The sequence below is a fragment of the Pelobates fuscus genome, chromosome 5 (genome assembly GCF_036172605.1).
Source record: "Pelobates fuscus isolate aPelFus1 chromosome 5, aPelFus1.pri, whole genome shotgun sequence".
Classification (NCBI taxonomy): Eukaryota; Metazoa; Chordata; class Amphibia; order Anura; family Pelobatidae; genus Pelobates; species Pelobates fuscus.
Window position 1 is genome coordinate 263,436,885 of NC_086321.1, and position 9,294 is coordinate 263,446,178.

The 9,294-nt window shown below is 45.1% G+C and overlaps 2 long non-coding RNA genes across 2 annotated transcripts; both read right to left on the bottom strand.

Annotated features, from left to right (window-relative positions):
- Nucleotides 1-2,235: 2,235 nt before the first annotated feature.
- Nucleotides 2,236-3,728, bottom strand: LOC134612804 (uncharacterized). Its single transcript, XR_010090956.1, has 3 exons — nt 3,626-3,728; nt 3,439-3,547; nt 2,236-2,753 (listed from the first exon to the last, which is right to left on the bottom strand). It is a non-coding gene; the product is annotated as an uncharacterized LOC134612804 (long non-coding RNA).
- A 1,164-nt stretch (nt 3,729-4,892) lies between these two features.
- Nucleotides 4,893-6,174, bottom strand: LOC134612805 (uncharacterized). The gene is made up of 3 exons (XR_010090957.1): nt 6,054-6,174; nt 5,019-5,128; nt 4,893-4,935 (listed from the first exon to the last, which is right to left on the bottom strand). It is a non-coding gene; the product is annotated as an uncharacterized LOC134612805 (long non-coding RNA).
- Between the last annotated feature and the right edge of the window lie 3,120 nt (nt 6,175-9,294).

A 9,294-nucleotide genomic window follows, 5' to 3' on the forward strand; every position in this document is an offset into this window, starting at 1 on the left:
ATTGGGGGGGGACTGTGCAGTATTGGGGGGAACTTTGCTGTATTGGGGGGGCTGTGCTGTATTGGGGGGGACTGGACAGTATTGGGGGGGTCTGGACAGTATTGGGGGGGCTGTGCAGTATTGGGGGGGTCTGGACAGTATTGGGGGGAACTTTGCTGTATTGGGGGGACTGTACAGTATTGGGGGGACTGTGCAGTATTGGGGGGGTCTGGACAGTATGGGGGGGACTGTGCAGTATTGGGGGGGTCTGGACAGTATTGGGGGGGACTGTGCAGTATTGGGGGGGGACTGTGCAGTATTGGGGGGGTCTGGACAGTATTGGGGGGAACTTTGCTGTATTGGGGGGACTGTACAGTATTGGGGGGACTGGACTGTATTGGGGGACTGGACAGTATTGGGGGGGTCTGGACAGTATGGGGGGGGCTGTGCAGTATTGGGGGGGTCTGGACAGTATTGGGGGGAACTTTGCTGTATTGGGGGGACTGTACAGTATTGGGGGGCTGTGCTGTATTGGGGGGTCTGGACAGTATTGGGGGGGTCTGGACAGTATTGGGGGGCTGTGCTGTATTGGGGGGTCTGGACAGTATTGGGGGGACTGGACAGTATGGGGGGGACTGGACAGTATGGGGGGGTATGTGCAGTATGGGGCGGTCTGTGCTGTATATTGGGGCTGTCTGTGCTGTATATTGGGGCTGTCTGTGCTGTGTATTAGGGGGCTGTGCGTTAGATGTGGGGGGGTTGTGCGTTAGATGTGGGGGGGGGGGGGGCTGTGCTGTGCAGTTTGTGAGGCCTGTGTGTTATATGTGTACAGCCCTGGTTTGACATCTGGAACATCTGGAATACCGAATGTGTATGAATGAAAAGTATGGTGTGTGTGAATGGTCAGTAACAAGGGTTGAAGCCTTGACGTGGCGTTACTGCTCACATGTGTATTCATGTGCCAATTCAACCTATGTGAGTCACTGTAATACTTATAAGGTAACCAAAAGTACTGTGATTGTGGAGAATGAAACGCCTGTATCACCTACACACTGCTTACACTGTGACCTTATCTCCTAAACACGGCTTACACTGTGACCGTATCTGCTATAGACTGCTTACACTGTGACCGTATCCCATAAACACTGCTCATACTGTGACCCTATCGCCTAAACACTGCCCATGCTGTGACCGTATCTCCTAAACACTACTCATACTGTGACCGTATCTCCTAAACACTGCTCATACTGTGACCGTATCTCCTAAACACTGCTTACACTTAATTAACAGGTTATCGTTAATTCAAGACAAATTACTGTAAATGTAAAAATTGTTTTAATCTTTTTAAAAGTTGCAATATACAAAAGTCAAACAATATTTTATTTCCAATTTAACAAAAAAGTGAAAAGGTATGTTATCCATTAATTAATTACATAATAATTGCACATGTGGCCGAATATCAGATATTGTTATTGTCAACCCCCTCTTACTCTGTCACCCCCCCCCTCTCACTTTGTCACCTCACCTCATCACCCCCTCTCACCCTGTCACCCACCACACTACGTCACCCACTCTCACTCTGTCATCCCTACTTTCATCCTGTCCACCCCATATCTTACTGTCACCTCACCACCCCCTCTCACCCACCACACTAAGTCATCCCCCTCACACTATGTTCCCCCCCTACTGTCACTCACCCTGTCATCCCCCTCTCATTCTGTCATCCCCTCTCACCCTGTCACCTCTCCTCATCCCCCTCTCACTCTGTCATCCCTCCTTCCACCCTGTCACCTCACCAACCCCTCTCACCCACAACACTAAGTCATCCCCCTCACACTGTCACCCCCTCCCCCCCCTTACTGTAACTAACCCTGTTATCCCCCTCTCATTCTGGCACCCCCTCTCACTCCGTCATCCCTCCTTCTACCCTGTCACCTCACCACCCCTCTCACAGACCACACTAAGTCATCCCCCTCACACTATGCCCCCCCCTTACTGTCACTCACCCTGTCATCCCCCTCTCATTCTGTCATCCCCTCTCACCCTGTCACCTCTCCTCATCCCCCGCTCACTCTGTCATCCCTCCTTCCACCCTGTCACCTCACCAACCCCTCTCACCCACCACACTAAGTCACTCACCCTTTCATCCCCCTCTCATTCTGTCATCCCCTCTCACCCTGTCACCTCTCCTCATCACCCCCATCACACTGTCACCCCCCTCTTACTCTTTCACTCTCACCCCCCCTCACTGTCACATCTATTCTCACACGGGCACCACTCTCCGCACTTTGGCACCTCCCTCCATACACACTGTCAACACTCTGGCACCCTCCTGCTCTTTTACACTCACCCTGCCACCCCCTGAAGGCAATCATTATACACACTGTCATAAGACAGAGCTTTGCCATAAACTCAGTGCCAAAGGCCACAGGCAGTACACAAACATACACTTGCTCAGAGAAACATACATACAGATACAAGGATACTCACTGCCAGACACACACTCAGGTAGACATTGCAACGATGTAAACAGAGACTAGCTCTCTGTATCCAGTGCTGGAAGCTCCCCCATCAATATATTTACAGCTTCTTATACACAAAGTCAACTGCTATTTTTTTTTTCCTTTTCAATAATGGTGTTCGTGGTGGCCTCATGTATGAGTTTCGACTAAAGCCTCGCCAAGTCTAGAGCCGCCACTGTAGTACAGCCCTTCAATATCCAATAGTCTCTTATGCAGGGACTCCTCAAATGGGTTTGCTCCTTCCCTCTGGAACTGTAAAAATAAAAAATAGTTACAACTCACCAAATCGTAACCAGAAAGCATATTACAATGTACTAATTTTATATTATAACAAACTACAATTTCAATGTTGAGGATTGGAGGCGTAGAATAGAAAGAATGGTAGAGCTTTTTCAATTTTGAATACAAGCATCTCTGTGACCCCTTTTAGTTTGTTAGAAATACCCAACAGTTTAAACATAGCGCAATCTGATAGTAAATGGTTCAAGTATCCACCACCGGCTGCCATTGTTAATACATAGACATTTTAGAGGGCTCTCAGTAAAATTAAAATGGTCAGAAATTTGGCAGGGAAGTTTTTTGTAAAATTCAATATTGGTTAAAAAAAGTTTTTTTCCCACCATTTTTTGAAGCTCAGCTTTGGCTCTAACTTAATAATTTCCTGACATTTAGGAGTATTCTGTATAACCTGCTATGTGGGGGGAGAACAAACCGCGTGTAGCTGCAACGCTGCACCTAACCAAATAATTGAACATGTTTTACATTATGGTAGATCATGTTAAAATGACATTGAATGTGTATTGTCACTTAAAACGTTTTTTGGGAGTGATTTAATAATAAACACATTTCTAGCAAGATTGGATCCATGAGGATTTAGAGTATGAATACATATTTATTTGCCTGATAAATATTTCATGCAGTGTGTGATATAACTGACCTTTATACTGGAGTAGGGCAGACGATATTTCCAGTCGAGCATTAGCTACATCTTCTGCAGAGGTCTTCACTGCCTGTATGGTTCTGGTCTGAAGAAACTCCTTGGCAAACTGTAATACATTATTACATTTGTAACAGCAATTCACATGTATGATGAATAGCTTTTACAATGGTACATGAATGTTTACCATCAAGATCAAAACTCCACAGCTGCTGGAATCCTCCTGGTTGCTGTGATGCAAAACATGGATATTCCATTGGGCTACTTCTTCTTCAGGAATATACTTCTCCAAGAACATACTATGAAAAAATAACAAGAAATTACACATAAGTTTTAATTGAACGTTGTGCACATCAGTTTAAGTGAAAAAAACTTTTTCCCAATACACACTCACCTCCAGTGGTGCTGTACTTTGCATACATAATTATGTTCATTTCCTAGTGGGTCCATTAGCACAATAACCTTCTTTGACATGATGACAATCTAAAAGATAATTCGGGAAAACACAAAATTTTCTTTATGACATTCATATTATTGGTGTATACAGCAGGTGTGTTCTGCGGTGTCAGAGGGATGTAGGTAAATATCTGTATATGTAACATAATTACATGAATTATAAAAGCACATGATAACACAAGTAAAGAAAGGTTAATTAACGTAGTCATATAGTAAATACCACTAGAATCCAGTGAGCCCCGAAGTTCACAGGGCACAGCCAGAGATCTTCCACAGGAATCCTCATCTGAAGAATACAGAGAAATCATTTTGTTTGTATTTTTTATAACATAAAATTGCATAACGAGGCAACAATGTGATTATTTGCTGAACTCATTACCATATGCTTACCCAGATTCCCCTGCAGTAGTAATATCACTGCGAATTTAAGATTTCTGTGGGAAAAGCAAGTCTTATGGCTTGACAGGTGTGTGTAGATCTGTGTTTAACAAAGCACTGACACATTATAAATACACATCTCTCTCTCTATGTATAATATGTGTGTGTGTGTGTATATATACAGTAGTAGTAGAAGGCAGTAGTAGTCAGAGTTGTGATAGGAGCACTTGGGCTGTGACTCCCAAGTTAGGGGAGTGACTTCAACAGATTCCAGGTGGGACATCTGAGATCGCTGTCCAGAAGAGAAGATATTGCGCAGAACCCTTCAACTCCCAGGCCGTTGGTAGAGGACCCGAGAATGAGGAATAAACATAACAACCAGGAGAGGGTGAGAAAATCTATTTTATTTTTGTTAATGTGTGTGCGTGTGTGTGTATGAATAGCAGTTATTGAGACAAATAACTAACCTTTCCAAGTCTATCCAATTTTCCAGAAAATAATGCCGATGAAACTACTGCATCGAACTGGTGAATAGGTTCCTGTTTAAAAAGATTCAGAGTAATAATGTAGAATAACAATGCAACAAACATACAACACAAGCATACACTAAGTCACACTTGCCTGATGCTTTCCAATCAGGTGATGAAGGTATGCATCAATCACCTGCAATATAGAGAAATAAAAATAAACAATTTTTTATTAGAGAATTTTGCTTTTTATACATTTTCTCCAGTGCAGACTCTTACCTCATCAACCAGCCACTCTGTCCCATGCAGTGTTTTGAAAGACGACTTATATAGTTTGACTTGTCCGACAATAGCTTCCACCAGGTCGTCATCTTCAGCACTCCACGGCCCTTTAAATGGAGGGGGGAAAAAACAAGAAACTTAAACCGCACTTAAGTTATTGTACTATTGGGACCCAAAGCTAATACAGGTCGAGTATGCCTTATCTTAAAATTCTAAAGTATTGGTTCCAAATACAGCAGCCATTCTGCATGAGCTCTCCTCATATATGCAAATATTCCTACATCAAAATAACCTATGTTCAAAAGCATTTGTGATAAGGGTGTCACTCAACCTGTATAGGTTCTTTGGTATAGTATTAACTTGTAGGGCTAATAAAACAAGAACATAATGCCAAACAGCGGCAACTATAAACAAGGGCCAGAATGGCCAACTGAATGAAAGGCCAGACCAACAGGGCACGGCCAATTGAATGACCAACAGGGTCTAAATAGAAAATGAAGACCTTTGCAAATGCTACCTCTGTCTTCCATGCTCTGCTGTAAATTCAAAGATGCAGAAGGCTTTAAAAAAAAAACAATATTAAATTTAAGCAACTACATTTAAAAAAAATATTGTACAAACAGAAAGAATATGCTGGGGATACAGAACAAGCACACTACATGCAATATATGTGTATGCAAGCTATTCAGGTAGGGAGTTTGGTTGTACCTCCGTAGTGCTATCCTGTCTCTTCTGGGCAAATTGAATCACCGAGGTCCTTTCACTTTGCTGCCCGGGGCATGTTGCTTGTTTACTCCTTCTATATGGCTTTATGTGGTTAATATTAATCTTGTTTTTCAGAATAACACCGGCATAATTTGCCAATTTAACCAAATTGCCATAAAGCTCCTTGATGACATATGGGCCAAGGAAGTCAGGTTCAATTCTTCCACCTTTTCGACCACGCTTCCTCATGTTGTAGAGGAGAACCTCGTCGCCAACACTGTAGTTTAAATGCCTGTATTTTTTCTGTACTCTATTGGCATACGCTACCTTCTGCTTTTCTTGCGACTTGGCAATGTTCTCCAGCGTTTCTTTTTCTCTCGACTCCCTCGATGACTTCCTCTCCTCCATATATGTCACATAATTCATCTCCCCCGGCAGAACGATATTTGAAAGCTGGAAAACAAATTGTTTAAATGGTAAATATGATATATTTCTCATGACGATATAGGAATTATTCACGGCTACACAGTCTGATAAGATCTGACACTGACAGGCAAGGGATGGATTCAAATACAAAGTCGTTGAGGGGACAATATAAGGTCAATATTGTGAGCTCTGATAAGTGTCTCATCACGATATGGGTATTACTCATGATCAGGAAGTCTATACAAAGCAAAGACTGCTACGCAACTAAGATCCTCTTAACACTTACTGTAAACAGTACAGTGTGTTATATATAGCACAATGTGATATAGTATAGAACCCACTGTTCTATAAATATAGGACAATACAGCCTTATCGTCTCTGCTACAGAAGGTGTAGATGTTCATGGACTTTATTTTCCATGGGTTTCTTTGGCTAAACTGCACAGCTACCCAATATCTAAGCACCGGGTCTATCAGTGCAATATGTATATCCTGCAATGCTGGTAGATACTATTCAAACTACCAACTTTGATTTGTATATCCACTGGCAATGAGGGATTTACATACTGCACTGATAGCTCAGGTTCGTAAAGGATATTAGATGTATCTAGCACACTGGCAATTCTCTATAAGTAAGTACTCTATAGTAGAGAAAAACAGCAATATAGCTGGATGCTTCAAGAGAAACACAAGCTCCTTCTTGGTAAATCACGCACACACTTTATTCCTGTTCATAGACAGAATCAGTTGTGGATTCAGCCGGTTTGTACCGGTTTGTGCGAACCTGTCATTAAAAGGGACACTCCAGGCACCCAGACCACTTCTGCCCATTGGAGTGGTCTGGGTGCCAACTACCATCACCCTTAACCCGGCAAGTGTAATTATTGCAGTGTTTATAATCTGCAATAATTACCTTGCAGGGTTAAGACCTCCTCTAGTGGCAGTCTATCATACAGCCACTAGAGGGACTTCCAGGTTCCTAAAACCCAAAGAGTGTTTTAAATGACGCTGGACGTCCTACGACTGTGGATGAGGACCTCCAGCGTCGCCAGAACCCATATAGGAAAGTATTGAATACTGTTTTTCTATGAGCAGGTCTAATGCCGCACATGCGCATTAGGTCTCCCCCGCCGGCTGGGTAGGAGCATGGGCGGAGCCTGACCCAGCGCTGAGGGACTTTGGCGCTGGATTCAGGTAAGTCACGGAAGGGGTTTTAACCTGATTTTCATCCCTATTGATGATTTAACCCTGCAACTGTAAATATTGAATTTTTCATAAACTGCAATATTTACCTTACAGGGTTAACTCCTCCTCTAGTGGCTGTCTACTAGACAGCCACTAGAGGGCACTTACGGGTGCTATAGCATCGCTGGAGGTCATGACGCTATGTGAGGACCTCCAGCGTCGCTGAAATACCCATAGGAAAGCACGTAAAGCATTTTTCAATGCTTTCCTAAGTTGAGGTCTAATGCGCGTGCACGGCATTGCCGCGCATGCGCATTAGGTCTCACCCGCCGGCGCCCGTGCATGCGCAATTGGTCTCCACCGCCGGATGACGTCGGTGGGGGAGGAGCATGGGCGGACCCGGAACACCTTCAGCAACCTGGGATGGGGGATGGGAGGGAAAGGGGACCTGCAGTGCCAGGAAAACTGTTTGTTTTCCTTGCGCTGGAGTGTCCATTTAAAATTTAACAAGTTCGCCGAACCGGTTGCTACTACGGCTGACTGAAGTGTCGGCTCAAGGGCCGACACCAGAAGGGGCCTCGCACCCGGCGGCATACAGCACCTCTTGCTCCCTGATGATCTAGTGGTCTGCTCCAGCTCCCTGGTGGTCTGCTCCAGCTCCTTGGTGTTCCAGAAGGCTGGGTATGTAGTGTCCCATGGCCTCCCTGTCTGCAGCTCCGCCGGGCGCATAGCTGCCGACTTTGGAGTAGAGATCTCGCGATCTCCGGCAAATCACAGCATTGACATGGGTTACCACGGCAACACTGTTACCTAAGCTCTTAAGCTCTCTACTTTGTACAAGGAGGCTCTGAGAGACTACATACCCAGCATTCTGGATCACCAGGGACCTGGAGCAGACCACCAGGGAGCTGTAGCAGACCACTGGATCATCAGGGAGCAAGAGGAGACCAGTGTACCACCAGGGGCTGGTGGTTGGTAAGTGAACAACAGCCTCCCCACCACAAACTGTCATCACCTTCCACATGGTCACCTTACACCAACACTGTCACAACCTCCCACACTGTCACCATCACCACCCCATACACACACACACACTGTCTCCCTTAAAGGACCACTCTAGTGCCAGGAAAACATACTTGTTTTCCTGGCACTAGAGTGCCCTGAGGGTGCCCCCACCCACAGGGACCCCCTCCCGCCCGGCTCTGGAAAGGGGTTAAATCTTACCTTTTTCCAGCGCTGGGCGGAGAGCTCTCCTCCGATCCGCCTCTTCTCCTCCCTGTCGGCTGAATGCGCACGCGCGGCAAGAGCTGCGCGCGCATTCAGCCGGTCACATAGGAAAGCATTCATAATGCTTTCCTATGGACGCTGGCGTGCTCTCACTGTGAAAATCACAGTGAGAAGCACGCAAGCGCCTCTAGCGGCTGTCAATGAGACAGCCACTAGAGGACATAGGGGGAAGGCTTAACCCATTCATAAACATTGCAGTTTCTCTGAAACTGCTATGTTTATGAAAAAATGGGTTAACCCTAGAAGGACCTGGCACCCAGACCACCTCATTAAGCTGAAGTGGTCTGGGTGCCTAGAGTGGTCCTTTAATGGAGGCATAGACAAGGCACAGAGAGGCTGAGGGCAGAAAGATGGCACAGAGAGGCTGAGGGCAGAAAGATTGCACAGAGAGGCTGAGGGCAGAAAGATTGCACAGAGAGGCTGAGGGCAGAGAGATGGCACTGAGAGGCTGGTGTAAGAGAGATGGCAATTGCAGGTTGTTTAAGGGGACATGGCACTAGTAGACTTTTTTGAGGCACATGTGGCTCATTGGCATGACATGCAGGAGTTATGCATTTACTGCTCATTAGCATGAGATACCAAGTTTATATATTTATAGCTTCATTGGCATTATATATTGTATATTGTATACATACATACATACATACATACATATATATTTATATCTATCT